The following is a 19524-nucleotide window of genomic DNA, read 5'->3' as shown; positions in this document are numbered from 1 at the left end:
TACCCAGAAACCCACGGGCTAGGTAGCCTGGCATATGCAGCAGAGAATAACAACAACAAAAGGTCCCATCTCAAAGTGGAAGGCACGGACTGAGGTTGTATTCTGACACCCCCCCCCCCCCCCGCCACCCTCATGTGTGCACACACATACACGGTTGAAAATGAAAAGTAAAGTGGGCAGTGATGGTGCATGTCTTTAATCCCAGCACCCAGGAGGCAGAGGCAGGCAGATCTTTGAGTTTGAGGCCAGCCTGGTCTACAGGGTAAGTTCCAGGACAGCCAGGACTACACAGAGAAACCCTGTCTCCAAAAACTGAAAACTAAAACCAAACCAAACCAAACCAAACCAAACCAACCAAGCAAACAAACAAAAAAAGAAAAGAAAAGAAAAAGAAAGAAAGAAAATGCTAAGTAAATCCAACCAACCCAAACCTGCCAGACAGCCTAACATTTGAGTCTCTGCTGAGGTCCTAGCTTTTAGAACTTGGCTATTTGATTTTGAGTCGAGTGACCTTGTGAATTTACAATTTAAAATTTGAAGGGTACATAGGAAGTGGGAAAGCGGGCTGTAAATTTCATTTCTTCAGTTTGTAAACGCAGTTACAAATTTGCTCCAAAGTCTCAGACTGTGTCAGCGGAGTAGTTTTTTTTTTTCCCCATAGAACTTGTCTACTGTTTCTGTTGTACTTATTACATAAAGATGCTCCTGATACTTCCTTGTTATTTTTCTAGTGTCTGTAGGATCTATACTGACATCTCTCATTTATGATAGAATTTGTTCTCTTTGTCTGTCTGTCTGTCTGTCTTCAACTTACCTTACTAGCTTTTGAAATAGCCATTCTTTAGGGATGTCCTCTTGCATCCACACAGGCTGTCTGTCTGTCCGACCTTAGACTCCCTGAACTGCATATTCTTCTGAAGGCTCCAAACCACCTTCTGGATTATATTTTGCCAGTACTCAGGTCCAACAGCCACTGATCCTGGGAGGGTCAGGCCCCATCCTTTTCTGTCATGCAGCTGGGCTAACCATTCCCATGCTTGGAGTTTCTTGTTAATGCTGCTTCCAGACCTGAGTGAACACAAATACCATTACAGGTATGGCACATGGCATCTGTAAGTTCATACAAAATTCACACTGCGGAGTGAATGTTGACTAGTGGAGAGACAGGCTTGCTTTGCCCAGATCCAGGGTGAGTTGAAAGAAGAACAAAACAGAACAGATCAAAACATCATCAACAAAACTGTGTCCACATTTTGTCACAGCGTGCTGAACGCTGTCACTGGCCCAGAACTGGTAGAGTAGCCCATTCTTTCCCCATCCCCATGTTCTGCTCATGATCCACGTTCTTCCTTCAGCAAATCTACCTGCCTGGTGACCTGCTGTGTCTCTCTGTGGCTTTTTGTGAGGCAGAGGACTGATGACTGCCTATCCTTCCTTCTTTGAGATCAGTCTTTTCTAAATTTTAAAGTCCAGGCACTGTATCTCAGTTTCTGCTTTTTAGATGACCAGGGCTAAGGGAGTATGAAAGATTGAAGACACGTTGGGTGGATGTGGCTGCAACAAGCTAATGAAATAACATAATAAAGATCACTTAGCTTTGATTTTGTAGTGGTGTGTGTTTATGTTCATGTATATGTATGTGCGTGTGTGTGTGTGTGTGTGTGTGTGTGTGTGTGTGTGTGTGTGTGTGTGCATGTGTGTATGTGGAGGCCAGAGGTTGATGTTAAGTGTCTTCCTCCATCTCCCTTCATCTTATTAGTTTATTTGGAGACGGAGTCTCCCTATGCAGCCCTGGCTGGCCAGTAACTTGTAATACAGACCGAGCTAGGCTTGAAATCACAGATACTCATTTGCTTCTCTCTCCTGGGCGCTGGAATTAAAGGTGTATGGCACCGAGCCTAGCTTCTTCATCCTGTTTCTTTTTCACATCTCTTGTTTCTTTTTTTTTTTTTTTTTTTTTTTGGTTTTTCGAGACAGGGTTTCTCTGTGTAGCTTTGCGCCTTTCCTGGAACTCACTTGGTAGCCCAGGCTGGCCTCGAACTCACAGAGATCCGCCTGGCTCTGCCTCCCGAGTGCTGGGATTAAAGGCGTGCGCCTTTTTAATGTGTATGACTGTTCTGCTTTCATACATGTATATACACCATAAACACACCTGGTGCCTAGGGAGGTCAGAAGAGGGCATCAGATCCCTTGGGACTGGAGTTACAATTGTGAATCATCACGTGGGTGCTTCGACCTGAAATCCAGCCCTTACCAAGAGCAACAAGTGTTTGTAGCTGCGGAGCCATCTCTCCAGATCTTCATCTTGTTTCTTGAGACAAGGCCTCTCACTGAGCCTGTAGCTCACCACTTGTTGAGGTCAATGAGGTCTAGGGGTTTTCCTGTTTCTGCCCCCTCTAGCACTGATGTTATAGGCATGCAAACTCATGACTTTTATGTGGGTAGTGGGGTTCTGAATTCAGGTCCTCACGCCTTCGCTTTACCAACTGTGCTGGTTTGAATAGGTATGACCCCCATAGACTCAAGTGTTTGAATGCTTGGCCCAAAGGGAGTAGTAGCACTATTAGGGGGTGTGGCCTTGTTGGAGTAGGTGAGGCCTCGCTGGAGAAAGTGTGTCACTGTGGAGACAGGCTTTGGGGTCTCATATAAGCATATATATATATATATATATATATATATATATATATATATATGCTTATATATATATGCTATGCCCAGTGTGGGATATAGTTCACTTCCTGTTGCCTGAGGATCGAGATGTAGAACTCTCAGATCCTTCTCCAGTACCATATCTGCCTGCACACCGCCATGCTTCTTGTTGTGATTGATAATGGACTAAACCTCTGAAACCACAAACTAGCTCCAGTTTAATATTTTCCTTTATAAAAGTTGCTGTGGTCATGGCGTCTTTTCACAGCGATAGAAACACTAAGACACCAACTGAACCATTTCTCTCATTGATTAAAATGTGTGTGTGTGTGTGTGTGTGTGTGTGTGTGTGTGTGTGTGTGTGCTCGCACATGTGGGTGGGCACATGTGTCCTTACATGCCTATGGAGGACAGAGAACAATTTTCTGGAGTCAGTTCTCTCTTTCCCTGTGGGTACCAGGGATCAAACTCAGGTAGGTATTCAGCAGCAAGTACTTTTATCTGCTAAATCATCTCATTGGCCCCTAATTATGATTTTTTGATGGGAAAGCAGAGCCTATTAATTTTGTATATTTACAGTATGGATTTGACATGTTACCGTCTATTTATATGTATTATATATATCTATTATATGTAATATATATATATATACACACATATATATAGTGTACTTTAATTAAGTGACCATTTGAAAACCAGGTAGTTTCACACTTAAAACTCAGATTTCCGCCGGGCGGTGGTGGCTCACGCCTTTAATCCCAGCACTCGGGAGGCAGAGGCAGGCGGATCTTTGTGAGTCCAAGGCCAGCCTGGTCTATAGAGTGAGTTCCAGGAAAGGCACAAAGCTACACAGAGAAACCCTGTCTCGAAAAACCAAAAAAAAAAAAAAAAAAAAAAAAAAAAAACTCAGATTTCCAAGCCTATGAGACGGCTCAGTGGGTAAAGGGGACTTGCTCTCAACCCTGACAACTTGAGTCTGATCCCTGGGAATCACATGGTGGAAGGAGGGAATTAATTTCCTCAAGCTATCCCCTGATCTCCGCACTTGAACTGTGGCATGCACACAAATAAAAAATGCAATTACAAAAATAATATATTAGACTTCTTTTGGAACACTAGAAAATCTGGAAACCCGGAGGTAGACAGTAGCTGCTCTTTTTTAGTGGGTGGGCATGTGCCAGCTGGAGACCATTCTAGCACCCCACAGGGATGTGTCTATTTGTACACATGACCCCTCTGGCTTCATTTATGGACTATGGCTGGCCCCTTGTGGGCATTTAAGTTTGACTTCTCCAGAGTGAAGGAAAATTTTGCTAGGGGTAATGGTGGGAATCACTTCTCAGAAAGTGCATTGAACTAAGGTAATGGATTATGGATTGCTAAACCCAGTGGGAAGTTCTGAGATCGACACGGGAAGTGGGCCAAGTAGCATGTAGAACATGTCAAGCTCCCTCTTGCATCTGCTGAGAAGAGTCTCCCTAAGAGAGCAAGTGGGCTTTTGAGAGCTCTTGCAAGAAGACACTATCTGCTCAGCCCTAAGCAACACAATGAGGAAATTTAGCAGCAGAGCCCATGAAAGTGAAAATGTGAGTGTAGTATTGACTTCTCTGGTGCTTCTTCGAGTATAGAACTCTGAGCCGTTGGTTGTTGGTGGCTGGGTGGTCAAAGCCATGTGGTGAATGAGATGATGCTGGGGTTGGGGTGTAGCTCAGTTGGTAGGGTGCTTGCCCAGCATGCCTGAAGCCCCCGGTTCTTTCTCCAACACTGCATCAGTCAGGTGCGGTGGGGCACACCTGTAATCCCAGCCCTGGGGCTTCAGGGAATATAGGCAGGATCACTGGATGTAATGTGAGTTCAAGGCCAGCCCGGAACACAACACAGGAGCCAAAAAAAAAAAAAGAAAGAAAGAAAGAAAGAAAGAAAAAGGTAATGCTGACTTCACTGATTTCAAGGGTGCTGTCTCCCTGTCTTTGTTGAGACCCCTTTATTCCCCCCCCCTTTTTTTTCTTGGCCAATCACTGGGTCTTGGGACTGAGAAGACGGAGCCATGACTCTAGCTGTTTTCTGTCTCTACCTGGGCTCTGTCTGCTCCACGAGTAGTGGAGCTGAGCCCTAGAGGAGTGTACACATGGAGACCAGCTGACTTTTCTGCTCTCCTTCCTTCTCCGCTGGTCCCCCCTCTTTGTAGTTGAATGGTATTTTAATATTTTCCAAATGCTCTCACATCTTTTGTCATAAGATCTGTCTAACAGACGCTTGAATTAGGTGCAGCAGGCAGAACTTCATTTAAGATGGAAAGCAGGCCACAATGAGGCCAAGTGACTTGTCCCTCACTGTTTAGCAAGGTAGCAGAAGAAGATCAGGGGTCCCACCTCAGTGATCTAGGTCTTTCTTCCTTCATCTCCCAACTTGTCATTGGGAACTTTTTTTTTCAGACATCAATTTCTTATATTTTTATTTAAAAACTTTATTAACTATATTTATTAAAAATTATTAACATTTTTTATACAATATATTTTGATAATATTTGTTCTCATCCCCTAACTCATGCCAGGTCCTCTTTACCTCCTGACCCACTTAGGTATATATGTGTGTGTATGTGTGTGTGTGTGTGTGTGTGTGTGTGTGTGTGTGTGTGTGTGTGTATGCCATGTGTGTAGGAGTATCCCAGGAGGCTAGAAAAAGGTGTCAGATCCCCAGGTTCTGGAGGTAGAGTTACAGACAGTTATGAGCCACCCTACGTGGGTACTGGGATCTGAAATCAGGTCTTCTGGGAGAACAGAAAGTGCTCTTAACTGCTAAGCCATCACTCCAGCTCACTGGGGACTTTTAACTGCTAAGACTAGGGCAAATAGTGTTTCACAAACAGTTGAACAGTGTCCAACAGCCAAGTCAATTTAATAGGTACAACCAGATTTTACAAATGAAACAGAATGGAATGGATAACATCAGCAGCACACACTGCCAGCCAAGTCTTATTAGTCGTGTTTGACGTAAGTCTGCTGCTCTTTGGGTTTCCAGTCTCTTGCTGTTACTTGGGTGGGAACAGATTTGCATCTTTTTAGACTTGGATTTTGGACGCTTCGAAGCCTTATCAGTTGTTTCTGCCCTGAGCTTCAGGCAGATTAGATTTCAGTGGCAGGCTGTTGGGAAGGCTTGCTTTTGCACACCTGACCATTCAAGGCAGGAGTGTGTGCACAGACAATGGGACTTTCAATGTGCTTATGACATGGGATTAAAAAATGTATTCTTATTGCCCTTGGTTACCTTCCAGAAGTTGAAGGTTAAGTCCTTCTTGCTGAAGATACCACATACTTTGGACAACGAACTTGGAAGAATTGAGCTGGATTTGACCTGGAAGCCTCTATCTTAAGGACTAGCTCTCAGTGTTGGAAGGCTCCATGAAAACTGTCAGCTCCTCATCTGTGACTTCCAGAACCACAACGACCAACACGGCAAGATATCCCCAGAGGTGCAAGACCTTGTATTGTGGTGCTAACCGACAGCTGTCTAGTTGGACTTGCTCGATAGGAGGGAATTCATGCCTGGTGCTGTCAATTTAGCCAAATACCCACAACTGGGGAGGCCACGGAACCTAGAGGAGAAACTACTACTGCCGCTTTCCCAAAACTGTATCACTTCTCACTGCATTCTAAATACTTATCCTTACACTCACAGGTCAGGGTAGCGCTCACCACTTGTCTTAGTCAGTGTTCTATTGCTGTGAAGAGACACCCGGACCATGGCAACTCTTCTAAAGGAAAACATTTAATTGGGGCTGGCTTACAGTTTCAGAGGTTTAGTCCATTGTCATCATGGCAGGAAACATGGCAGCACACAGGCAGATATGGTGCTGGAGAAGGAGCTGAGAGGTCTGCATCTGGAACTGCAGGCAGCAGGTTGAGTGAGACACTGGTCCTGGCTTGAGCTTTTGAAACCCTAAAGCCCACCCCCAATGACATACTTCCTCCGACAAGGCCACACCTACTCCAATAAGGCCACATCTAATCCCTCTCAAGGTGCACCACCCCTTAATGATCAAGTATTCAAATATATGAGCCTACGGGGACTGTTCGTATTCAAACCACCACACCCCTCATCAAAGGAGCTTCTTTTGGCAGCAGACAGGGATCATTACAGAAATCCACAACTGTTTGAAATGCAGAGAACAAGTGACTCGGGGTGGCCAAGCCCAGATGATACATCCACAACACAACCCCTACACCTAATGCTCAGGGAACATCACGGAAAGAAGGCAGAAACATTGTAAGAGCCACAGAACCAGGATGTCTGCTGTGAGAGTGTGTCCTCTATGTGACAGGGAAGCAATACCCTGAAATCACAACACTATTGCTACCTAAAGAAGACCCGAACAGCAACAACACCGGCTGACACACCAGTGTGGGTGAGGGAAATCTTATAAGGCCCTACCCCTAGATGAGGCGCTCCAGGCAATTAATAACTCCTGAGAGAGGGAAAATCAGATTTCCCCAGGTAAAAGCCCCCAAATGGTTATCCAATATCAAGTGGTCAGCCCTAAACACATACATACAAGCAACATTAAGCAGACTCAGCAGGACGTGTGTGTGTATGTGTGTGTGTGTGTGTGTGTGTATCTAACAATATTAATTAAAGAAAAATGGGGCCATGTAATTTGAGAAATCCACAGAGTCTGCTTAAAGGGCAAAGGGATTCATTAAAAAAGGGGAAACTCAAAAGACAGAATAGAGGAATTGTCGCAGGGTCCTGGAAAAGGTGAGGGACGGTCCCACACTGTTCTTCCGCGCCTGAGACTGTCCCAGCATCCAAGTCCCATGAGGGACCTAAGAGAGCCTGCAAACATGCATCTCAGGTCTTAAGGGTAGCCAAGAGGCCACGCCCCAGGGGCATGTACTTCAAGGTCATAGGCAGGTAGAGCAGTTACCTGCTAGTCTCTATGGCTGTGCTTCAGGGTCATAGAATAGATATCCACTACAGCCATGAATTTGAGAGGGAGTGGGAAGACACAGGGGAAAAGGGAAGGAGAAGAGGGAGAGAAAATAATATAAATTCAGCACTCACATAAGAAATTCTAGGGGTTGGGGATTTAGCTCAGTGGTAGAGCGCTTGCCTAGCAAGCGCAAGGCCCTGGGTTTGGTCCTCGGCTCCGGAAAAAAAAAAAGAAATTCTAAAAAAAAATTGACCCACAAAGGGTGTTACCCATAAGGACTGGGTACCTCTACTGTGGGAGCCTAGAACCAAAGGGTCATAAGCAAACAGCAGCCCAAAGCTAACATGTCAATTAAAACTTTTATTTTGAAATTAATTTGTTGTGTGTGTGTGTGTGTGTGTGTGTGTGTGTGTGTGTGTGTGTGTGTGTATGTGTCCTGGCATGTCTGTGTGGGTCAGATGACGACTTAGAATCTGTCATCTCCTTCTACCTTTACGTGGTTTCTAGGGAGGGAGTTGAACTTGGGTCAGTGGATGGTAAGTGCTCTACTTAAAAAGCTGTGCACGAGCCTGCTCTGGGCAGAACTGTGCGGCCGGGACCAGGCAGACACAAGATATTCAAAGGGTGAACGTGATTCTCAGGACCAAGAAAGGGATAAAGTTCAGTCCCGAGAAGGTTGTCTCATGACTAGGGGCATCATTAAGGGGCGGAGTGGTGGAGAACAAGTCAATCAAGACTGATGACCTAGACCCTGGAGGAGGGCGCATGTTCCCTACAGCCTGGCCCAGCAGGCTCACAGGCAGTTATCACTGAAATGACTACAAGTGTGAATGATTAAGAAGTCAATTTACATTGTGTCATTGAGAGAAACCAATAAAACAGAAGCCAATCAGTCAAGAGAGGTCATTAGTAAACAATAAATATGCACGCAACATAGAGTGCTCTTCCCAATCCATTGCCTACTTGACTAATCTTCTTGCAGATGTCCAGTTTGAGAGAATAATATTCTTCTAAGTCCTACTTAGCAAAAAGAAGATATTCTTTTAAGGATATATATATATATACATATACATACAATATACATATTTTATATATATATATATATATATTACATATATTTGGTCCCACTAATTATTTAAAAAACATTATTGGCATGTTAATTATATATAATAATGGTTTTTCTTTTTTTCAAGACAGGGTTTTTCTGTGTAACAGCCCTACCTGTCCTGGAACTAGCTTTGTAGACCAGGCTGGCCTCCAACTCACATAGATCTGCCTGCCTCTGCTTTCTGAGTGCTGGGATTAAAGGCAAGTATCACCACCGCCTGACAATCATGGTTTTTTTTTTTTTTTTTTGGTTTTTCGAGACAGGGTTTCTCTGTGTAGCTTTGCGCCTCTCCTGGAACTCACTTGGTAACCCAGGCTGGCCTCGAACTCACAGAGATCTGCCTGGCTCTGCCTCCCGAGTGCTGGGATTAAAGGCGTGCGCCACCACCGCCCGGCTCAATCATGGGTTTTATTTGACATTTTCATGCATGTACACTTATATTATGCCCTCCATTACCATCCTTTCTTTTTTCTTTTTGGGGTGGTGTGTGTGTGTGTGTGTGTGTGTGTGTGTGTGTGTGTGTGTGTCTGTCTGTCTGTCTGTCTGTCTGCCTGTCTGTCTGTCTGTGGACTGTAATCCCACTGAGGAGGTGGAAGCAGGAGAATCAGATGTGTGTGGCCAGCTCAGCTACATAGTCTATCAAGGCCAGCCTGGGTGACCCAAGACTCCTTCTTTAAAAACAAAAACAAACTGTGAAGAAGGATAAAGGATAATGATTGCTACACCATGAGAGTTAGGCAGCAGAAGACTCTCCCTTCCATCTGGGTGTGGTGGCCCACACCTTCAGTTACAGCGCTTGGGAGGCAGAGGCAGGAAGATCTTGGTGAGTTCGAGGCAAGCCTGGTTTACATAGAAAGCCTCTGTCTCAACAAAACAAAACAACCCCCCCCCAAACCAAACCAAAACAACAAAACATCAGAAATAAACAAACAACAACAAAACACCTCCCTCTCCTACCTCTAATCTCTGGTCATTGCTTAGAGCTCAGAGTGGAGGATTATATCCTAAGAGAATGTCTCACAAGAGTCTGTCCCATCAATACTATGAAGTCTGAGGAGTCAAGCCTTCCTGACAGGGCTGCTGGTCAGTGGCACACTGGGACTAGTGAGCACTGAGGCAAAAGGTAATTAAACTGAAGATCTGGTTAGCTGAACTTTTAACCAGTGGACATATCTAATGTTCTCTATGGGTTTCAGTAGTGTGGCCAGATGAGTCTCGGTGCAACAGAGATGACTTCAAAGTTTCTTTAGGGGTTGGTGGGGGTTTGGAGCAGTGACTGGGTTTTGTGTTGAAGCTGCATCCACAGAGGGCTTCCTAGAGTGGAGTGAGTCTCTTTTCCATATTGAAGAAGGCTGGTGGAGGAAGTGGGGTAATGATTCAGGCTGCATGGCACTAGTAGAGCTAGCTGCCCTGTTATTTTGAATTAACTCTCTTTCTCTAAGTCTGGGTCTCGGTAGCCGAGGCTGGCCTCATGTAGCCGAGGCTAGCCTCAAACCCAGTTCTTCTTGCTTCCACCTCCCAAGTGCTGGAGCTACAGACATGTACTGACACACTTGGGAGGGATCTCTTAACATCCAGATCAGAGATGGGCAAGTCTTGTCAGTTTGCAGAGGGGGACTTTGGCCACTACAAGCTTTGTCAGAAGAAACATTCTACCACAGATTTCTGTCTTTGCTGTTCTTCGTACCGCATTTTGTGAGGAGTACCTTCCTGTTGTTATTCAACCTCTGAAATCTGCAGCATAATCTGGTGATTCTCTTGAAATGAGGACAATGTTGATAGACAGAGCACGACCTCTGTTCAGCTTCTGTAGTCATCCTCAGTTATCATGCAGACACAATGACCTTCAAAATCCTTGGCAATCAAGCCTTAAGGCCAGTTACTTTGGGCCTGTAATCTATATTCATACCAAGAGGGCTTGTTCTTGCCTGAGGCACTTATAGCTGTAAAACTCTTATCAGGCTTGGCTTTTTCATTTATAGTAGAGGAAAGTGATTCTTGGGGAGTTCAAGCAATTTTCCCTCTGAAAACATGGAGGGAAGACAGCCTTTGGCTAGCCTGTGATATGCATGGTGTGATATGCTCATGGACACTTCCTCTGCTGCATGGAATTTGGTGAGAGGTGGTATCCTGGATGTGTGTCTGTCCCACTCCATTTCCTTGTAGAACGGTGCCAAATGAAACCTCTTTTCCCCAATGTGAGCTGGGTCCTTAAAGCTGTTATTCAAAATATCCCACCCAATTCTAGACAAGGGGTGGGCACATGGTGTGATTAGGGTGGTCAGTCAGATGCTGAGTTTTGATAGGAAAATATGGGATTTCTGTTTGTCCCAACAATGGGACACTAATGAGCTGTCTAATGACACTAATAAGAGAGAGGGTCTGGTATCAATCTTTCTCAGTGTGACAGCTCAGCCCTATACCCCATCCTCCCAACCATTCTGCATATTTCCAAAAGCTTTCTCATTTTGCTTATTGGAGGTAGGTCTGCTTGCTTATGCTAAATATCTTAACTGATACGCTTGTTTTCCTAAGTGACAGACTTTTAAAATGATACCATTGTCCTTGGGTGGGGCTTCATCATGGTTTTCAAAGACTAGATGGCCCAGTGTGAGATAACCAGGTTCTGGGTATGTGTCAGGCATCCACACACACACAAAGTGGTCCTGAGTTCTGTCAGCATTCAGTGGCTCTAAAGACGATGCCCACCCAGCTTTCTAATCCTCTTTTAGCTAACATGGAGTACCTGATGAATAAAAAAATACTTAAGTTAATTTTCTTAACGTCTGCCTTCAGCTTTCTCCGATGGATAGACTGTTCCCTGCTGCACAATTCCGAAGTTTGCTCCCTTCCAACCTTTTCTGGACAGTTTGGTTAGGTAACTCAATCACTGATGGCTGAAAGCCTTCATTTGCTTGCTCAGAAGGCTTGGAATGAGAAGGGGAAAAAACAAAACAAAACAAACAAACAAACAAAAAAACGAGTCCAGGAATAGTTTGTGACACATACTAGATCTTGGAGCAGTGTGATTCTGACATTGTTTCCAACAATACAAATGTGGCTGAGTGGTCCAGAGGCAGCAGAATTGAACCTGACCTGTGGGGGTAAGTATGAATAACTCAGAACATAGCCTATGTCTAGTGGCATAAGGACAAGGCGTATTTGCCTGTGGAATGGATTTGTCAGTTATCTGTCCCTGTCAATGGTCCTAAAGTCATCAGTATAACGTACACAGAAACATCTGCTCAGAATAACTGTGGCTTCAAGGGACAGAAGGTTGGAGAGAGGGCCTCACTCAATGGGTACCCCAAAGCCTCTAATGTTCACCTTGACTCCCCCATCATCTTGGCCTAACATGTGAGGGATGGGCTGAGGTTAGGACTTCCTTCTGCCTCTGAGTTCTAGAGGGCAGGTTGTCCTGATAGTCCTGGGGTTGCTGTATCAGAGGGATGAGATGGGAACGGGAGTGCGGGGCAGCTGGGGAGATAGCATGGTTGGTAAAGTGCCTGGTGATCAAGCAGGACCTGAGTTCAGACCTCCAGTACCAACAGGAAATCCGGGAGAATGTACTTCTGTCACGCCAGTGGTAAGGGGGTGGGGCAGGAGAGATGGGGGATCCATGGAGCTCATTGTCCAGACAGCCTTGTTGAATCAGTTAAGTTTCAGGTTTAGTGAGTTCATTGAGAAACTCTGTCTTAAAAAAATGAGATAGAGTGTGTGGTTGCTTGAATGAAAATGCCCCCCATTGTTTCACAGGGAGTGTCACTATTAGGAGGTGTGGTCTTGCTGGAGTAGGTGTGGCCTTGTTGGAGGACTGCATTACGAGGGGGTGGGCTTTGAGGTTTTAGAGGCTCAAGCCAGACCCAGTGGCTCTCATCCTCTTCCTGCTTCCCGCAGATCCAGATGTAAAACTCTCAACTACATTTCCAGCATCATGTCTGTCTTTTGTGCCACCGTACTGCATGCTATGATAATAATGGACTAAACCTCTGAACTGTAAGCAAGCCCCAATGAAATGTTTTCATTTATAAGAGTTAGTGTGGTCATGGCGTCTCTTCACAGCAATAGAAAATCCTAACTAAGACAAAGGGTGACTGACAAAGACACATGATGTCAACTTCTGGTCTCCACATATGTGCACATGTGCCCACATGAACACATGCATACAACATATACACACAAGGTGAGCGCCAAGATAAGTTGTCAGGGATCTGGGTGGGCGGGCATTTGTGCAACACAGGCCGACCAATAATGGTGGGAACATTATTCCAGACACATAGATATAGGTGGCATCCTGTGCAATTTTCTCTATCCTCCACAAAATTATAATTTTGGAATCAGGCATCTTAGAGTTATTCATTGTACATCTTCTAGCACAGTTGTGGACATGTGGAATAGACTAAAGACATACATGGTCTGGTTAGGTTTTATTCACTCTGTGAAACGTCCTCTCTTCAGCTGACCTTAACTTTGACCAGACTGCAGCCAGGGACATTGATGACTGATTGCTTCTCACTCCAGCAGCTGCCATAGGACCAGGAGCATCTATCATGTACCAGTGGAGACTCCCGTTTCCTTTCTTCCTCAGCCACTCAGTGGCTGTCAGGCGCCACTGACTCCAAGTCCATTGCTGGGCCTCATTACTGGGTGACTCATTGGCAGCTTCTGAGTGATTCGCAGGGGGCAGCCACCTGGAATAAGATCTTAGAATTAGCAGTTCGCATAGTACTCAAAAGGAACGTGGCAGTCATGGCTGAAGAGACAGAGAGGAGAAGAGGTACAGATGGGCTCAGGGCAGGGGAATAAGAACGGGAAACGTGTCCAGCTTGGTGGAAGAGCAGTGTGGCACATTGATATTCACTTTGAAATTCACCTAAGATCCAGCTGCAAATGGAGCTCTCTGATTCATGGGAGGAGCTGGCAGAGTCTCAACTTAAAAAAAAAAAAACAAAAACAAAAACAACAAAACAATTTTAATGTATCATCATCATCATCATCATCATCATCATCACCATCATTATCTGATTGTGTGTCTGGAACAGGACAGAGACAAGTAAACAGCTCAAGGATGGGTGTTCAAGAGTAAAATCTCCCAGACCCATTGCTAAGCTGGATATAGGAGGACAGAGAGGAAGACGTCAAAGACAATTCCCAGGGGTTAGCTCATGGGCTTAGGCATGTGGGGAGAGGACCAGGCTGGGAGATTGGTGGTGGTAGCGGTGAGTTTAGGGGTAGAGGAAATCACAAACACTCTTGTGGATAGACTGAGCTTGAGAGGCCTTTGTGACAGTCCACCCAGGAGCTGTGTGTGCAGGGGTGTTCTGGACCAGGACTCACAGAAGAGTTCTGGACTGGGCGGGAAGACTGGGGACGCACCAGTTGCTTGTCTCATTGTGTGACAGAATGCCTGACATAGCAGCTGAAGGGCACAAGGCTTTATTTTTGGCTCCCAGCTCAGAGGGCACAGTCCATCCTGGCAAGGAATGCATAGAGATGGGGCTGGCTTATCGATGGCATTGGGAGTATGTAGCTGTGCACTTATGTCTCAGAGAAGCAGGAAACAGGGTGGAACAGAAGCTGGGCCTGACCTATAAACCTCAAGGCCCCAAACTCCATCCATATTTCTTCTATAGTCCCCACATCCCAAAGGTTCTACAACCTCATGCAAAACACTGCTGCCAGCTGAGGACCCAGTGTTCAAACACATGAGCCTGGGGTGTGTGTGTGGGGGGTAGTTTACATCCAAACCACACAAGGATCATCATGATGAGGCTGGAGGGTGGTTGAGTCTACAGAGACTTCTGAGGTGACATCTGAGGGGTGTGTGTGTGTGTGTGTGTGTGTGTGTGTGTGTGTGTGTGTGTGTGGTGAATATGTGTGCATATATATGTGTGTGTATGTGAATATGTGTGTGCTCTCAGGTGAGTGGGGGTGGGGGTGGGGGTCGGGTAGGGTCTAGGCCAGCCTGAGGGCACCTGTGGCTTAAGAGCTATACCAAGAGCATGAAATGTGCAAAGGGACAGGAGGGGCAGGCAGAGAGGTAGGCAGGCATGAGAGTGCATGCAGTGGCTCAGGAGCCCTGTGAAAACACACTTCCAGAATGGGACAGGCTCTGCTGAGAGGAAGTTGAGGAAGACCAGGAGTGAATAATACCTGTTATGTAGTGTGCAGTCCTGAACTCAGAGAGAACCCCTTCAATATGGTTGTGGGACAGGAGTCATGAGGGGGAGGCTGAGGAGACAGTGAGGCCACAGAGATATTGAGGGGCTTCTGGGAAGTTTTTCTGAGGGGCTTGGATGCAGTTGTGAGATAGGTATCATCTATCTCAGTGGTTTTCAACCTTCTGAATGCTGCGACCCTTTAATACAGCTCCTTGTAATGAGAAGATTTCCTGTGTCCCACCTGGCCCATGGTCAGGGCAAATCTCTCTCACCTGTCAGTCCTGCAGCCTCTCGGACCCAAATAAACACACAGAGGCTTATATTACTTACGAACTGCATGGTCATTAGCTCAAACTTATTATTGACTAGCTCTTACACTTCAATTAACCCATAATTCTTATTTATGTTTAGCCACGTGGCTTGGTACCTTTACTCAGTTCTGCCTTCACATCTTGCTTCCTCTGTGTCTGGCTGGCGACTCCTGACTCAGCCTTCCTCTTCCCAGAATTCTCCTCTCTGCTTATCCCATCTATACTATACTTCCTGCCTGGCGACTGGCCAATCAGCATTTTATTTATCAACCAAATCAGAGGAACACATTCACAGCGTACAGAGCGATATCTACAGTGGCTCCTCATGTTGTGGTGACCCCCAACCACAAAATTATTTCATTGCTACTTCACAAATGTAATTTTGCTAGTTATGAATTGTAATGTAAGTATCTGATATGCAGGATATCTGAAATTTGGCCCCTGTGAGAGGGCCATTCGAACTCCAAAGGGGTTGTGACCTACAGGTTGAGAATGGTGTTTCCTCACTAGCTCTGCCTACGTCCTGCCAGGATTTGGAAGTGACAGCTAGACCACAGCAGTGACAGTCCTAGGGCCACAGATAGAAGGCCTCGAGACCTTGCTCTTAAGTGTCAGCTGCTACCCAACTGTGGGGCTTTCTCTGCTTGAGAAAAGACAAAGCTCAGGCATTGTTTGCAGCTGAAGATAATTTGTGGCGGCTCTGTCTTGTCACCTCCAATACCGCATTTATCCCCCATACCGCCTTCCATGCCACAGGAAGATCAGAGAAGCAAGGTTGAAAAAGTAGGATCTTGCCAGTGGGTGGTGGCGCATGCCTTTAATCCTAGCACTCAGGAGGCAGAGGCAGGGGAATCTCTGAGTTCGAGGCTAGCCTGGTCTACAGAGAGAGAGTTCTAGGACAGCCAAGGCCACACAGAGAAACCCTGCCTCAAAAAACCCAAACCAGCCGGGCGGTGGTGGCGCACGCCTTTAATCCCAGCACTCGGGAGGCAGAGCCAGGCGGATCTCTGTGAGTTCGAGGCCAGCCTGGTCTACAGCGCGAGATCCAGGAAAGGCGCAAAGCTACACAGAGAAACCCTGTCTCGAAAAACCAAAAAAAAAAAACCAAAAAAAAAAAACACCCAAACCAAACTAAACAAACAAACAAACAAACAAACACCCCCCCCCCCCCCCGCAAGTAGGATCTTAAGGGGCAGAGCTAATACTTTCTTTTTCTTTTTTCCTTATTCAGGGTCTCACCATGTAGCCCTGGCTGGGCTGGAACTCACTATGCTGATCAGGCTGGCCTTGCAAATGCTGAGATCCACCTATCCTCCCTCACGAAGGGATTAAAGGTGCACACAGCACACTCTCGAGATCTGAGTTTTAAATACATAAGTCTCTAACTCAAGACTCCGTGGGAACTCCTGTGACACTTTCTCAACAGCTAATCACTAATGATTTCATGTTTATAGCCTTTGGCTGAGTCAAACGGCCTTGGCACATTCTGTTTTCAGGTAGGCATACAGTAGGTGCTTAATGTATGCCTTAAAGTGCTGTGCCTGGGGCACTGAGATGGTTCAGGGTGCTTGCTGTGCAAACCAGGTGACCTGAGTTTGATTTCTGGACCTCATGAAAGGGATAAGGAGAGAGCTGATCCTACTAGTTGTCTGTTATCTCCACCATGGGCTGTGGCACAGGCGCCTACACACACACACACACACACACACACACACACACACACACACACACACACACTCAATTTCAAATAAAAGGTAAAAAAGTCATCTAAACGATGTACCTGTGCTGACCCGTGGTACATTGTATGCAGATGGTAGCAAGAGTACTGCTGGTCATTTCTGAAACTCTAATTTCACAGTCCAGCTTCCAGTCTTCTGTGTATTCAGACTGTTTTAAATCACATTTGTGTGTGTGTGCCACTTGTGCGCACACGGTGCACATGTACCATGGCATGCCTGTGGAGGTCATAGGAGAATTTATAGGAGAAGGTGCTCTCCTTCTACTAAATGGACCCCAGGGATGGAACCAGGTTGCCAGAGTGGCAAGTGCTTTACCTTTTTTTTTTTTTAAATACTTAACTTTTATTTCATGTGCATTGGTGTTTTGCCTGCATGCATGTCTGTATGAGGGCATCAGATTTCCTGGAACTGGAGTTACAGACAGGTGTGAGCTGCCAGGTGGGTGCTGGGAATTGAACCTGGGTCCTCTGGAAGAGCAGTCAGTGCTAAGTCAGAGCTCTTAACCTTTTAAACAATCTTACCATGACCCCTTTAAAATGAAAGCTTTCTCAGTTACATTTTTATTCTGTGTGTGTGTGTGTGTGTGTGTGTGTGTGTGTGTGTGTGTATGTGTGTGTGATCACACATGCACGTGTGTCACAGTGTTTGGGTGGAGGGCAGTTTGGGGGAGTGGGTTCTCTCCTTCCACCATGAAGATCGTGGGGATCAAACTCAGGTGGTTAGCCTTGGTCGTAAGTACCTTTACCCACAGAGTGATTTTGCCACTTCCTTCTCGAACCCTATTTGTGGATTTTTTGTGGTTGTTGTTGTTTTGTTTTTGAGACAGGGCTTCTCTGTGTAGCCCTGACTGTTGTGGAGCTTACTCTGTAGCCCAGGCTGGCCTCGAACTCACAGAGCTCTGCCTGCCTCCACCTCCAGAGCGCTGGGATTAAAAGCCTGTGCCACCCCACCTGGCCGCATTTGTGTTTTGAGTCAGGGTCTTACTCTGTGTCCAGCTGTCCTAGGACTCTGTACAGAGCAGCAGTCTTTCTGCCTCAGCTTTCCGAGTGCTGGGACTACAGCCATGACACATCATGCCCAGCGTTTCATACATACTTAAAACATTGATCAGCATGTATTAATTACATGTAATAGTGAGCTTCATGGTGAACTTTTCATATATACATAAAATGTATTTTGATCATAATAATCCCCACTACTCCTCTCTCTTATCATCTTCAACTTGCACTGATCTCTTCCTTCTTCCTACCTAGTCCCTGTTTTTTTCGAGACAGGATTTCTCTGTGTAACAGCCCTAGCTGTCCTGGAACTCATTTTGTAGACCAGGCTGGCCTCAAACTCACAGAGCTCCACCTGCCTCTGCCTCCTGAGTGCTGGGATTAAAGGTGTGCGCCATCATTAAAGGTGTCCGGCTCCCAAACTTGATTTCTGGGACCCGCTGAGTTAAATTAGGCTGCTTACATAAACGTGGGTGAGAGGTTAGACACGGGAGCTTGTTAGATACACTCCAGTGGTTACAACACTGAAGAAAACCTTGCCCCTCCCCCACAACCATTAACTAGCAATAGCTACTCAGGGAGGACTGGGGCCACCTGAGCTCCTCCCCAATCTATTACATGTACTTTTTAAAAGAAGATTTTATTGATTTATTACGTATACAGTGTTCTGTCCACATGTATCCTTGCAGGCTAGAAGAGAGCACCAGATCTCACTACAGATGGTTGTGAGCCACCATGTGGGTGCTGGGAATTGAACTCAGGACCTTTGGAAGAGCAGCCAGTGCTCTTAAACTCTGAGCCATCTCTTCAGCCCCTATATGTACTTTTAAATGTAACTAACTTATTTTTTTGAGACAAGGGTCTCATTGTGTTGGGAGGCCAGCCTTACATCAGAGATCCTTTTGCCTCAGTTTTTCAAACGCTGGGAATCTAAGCTCAGTTTAAATTCACTTTAATAGTTCATACACACAATCTTCTGGTTTAGTTCATACACACAATCTTCTGGTGTGTGTGTGTGTGTGTGTGTGTGTGTGTGTGTGTGTGTGTGTCTGTCTGTCTGTCATCTGTCTCTGTGTGTGCTGAGATCAAAGAAGCAGAATTGCTGGAATAGGGAATCTGGTCCATTCTCACAGCCTTCTCCTTCAGCCACATCAAAGAACAAGAGCAGTGGGAACTGTGTCCATCAGTATTCTATCAGGCATGGTGTCACTAAGGGGGACTGTGAAATCAACCCAGCATCACGCAGAACAGAAGATTCACCTGAGCTGTGCGAATCTTTAAAAACCCTGGTCGTCAGCTGTGAGAAAAATCCCTGCAGTCACATCAAAGAACAAAGATAGCTTTCAAAGATGGCTTTTTATTACTAAGTTGTTACTATAAACATGCTTCCACTCAAATAGAGCACAGATATGTGATTTTCTGAAAATGGGAGCTGTGAAATCACATCCTCAGAAAATCTGTAATTACTGTTGATGACCCATTTGTTAGGATTTCAGTGTGAAGTTTGAGGAGAAAAGACAGCCCACCAGCACCACTGACACTTAGTGGAAGTACTAGCTCATGGGCTTTTCTTAATCTAAGTGGAAAAAGAAAATTGCCCAATTGCTGTTTCTCCCCACCTCGGGTGT

General features: G+C 45.6%; 1 long non-coding RNA gene across 1 annotated transcript in view; it reads right to left on the bottom strand.

Annotated features, from left to right (window-relative positions):
• Positions 1 to 426: 426 nt before the first annotated feature.
• The window catches only part of LOC128095101 (uncharacterized), a 55288-nt gene continuing 36190 nt past the window's right edge, over positions 427 to 19524 (bottom strand). The window contains exons 2-3 of the long non-coding RNA XR_008213151.1: positions 13099 to 13378; positions 427 to 1068 (exon numbers count right to left, since the gene is read on the bottom strand). This is a non-coding gene — a long non-coding RNA (uncharacterized LOC128095101). The remainder of the gene's footprint in view (positions 1069 to 13098; positions 13379 to 19524) is intronic.

The sequence above is a fragment of the Peromyscus californicus genome, unplaced genomic scaffold, assembly GCF_007827085.1.
Source record: "Peromyscus californicus insignis strain IS unplaced genomic scaffold, ASM782708v3 Scaffold_4__1_contigs__length_199733344, whole genome shotgun sequence".
Taxonomy (NCBI): domain Eukaryota; kingdom Metazoa; phylum Chordata; class Mammalia; order Rodentia; family Cricetidae; genus Peromyscus; species Peromyscus californicus.
The sequence above is the reverse complement of the archived record's forward strand: the minus strand, read 5'-3'. Positions and strand labels throughout refer to the sequence as shown.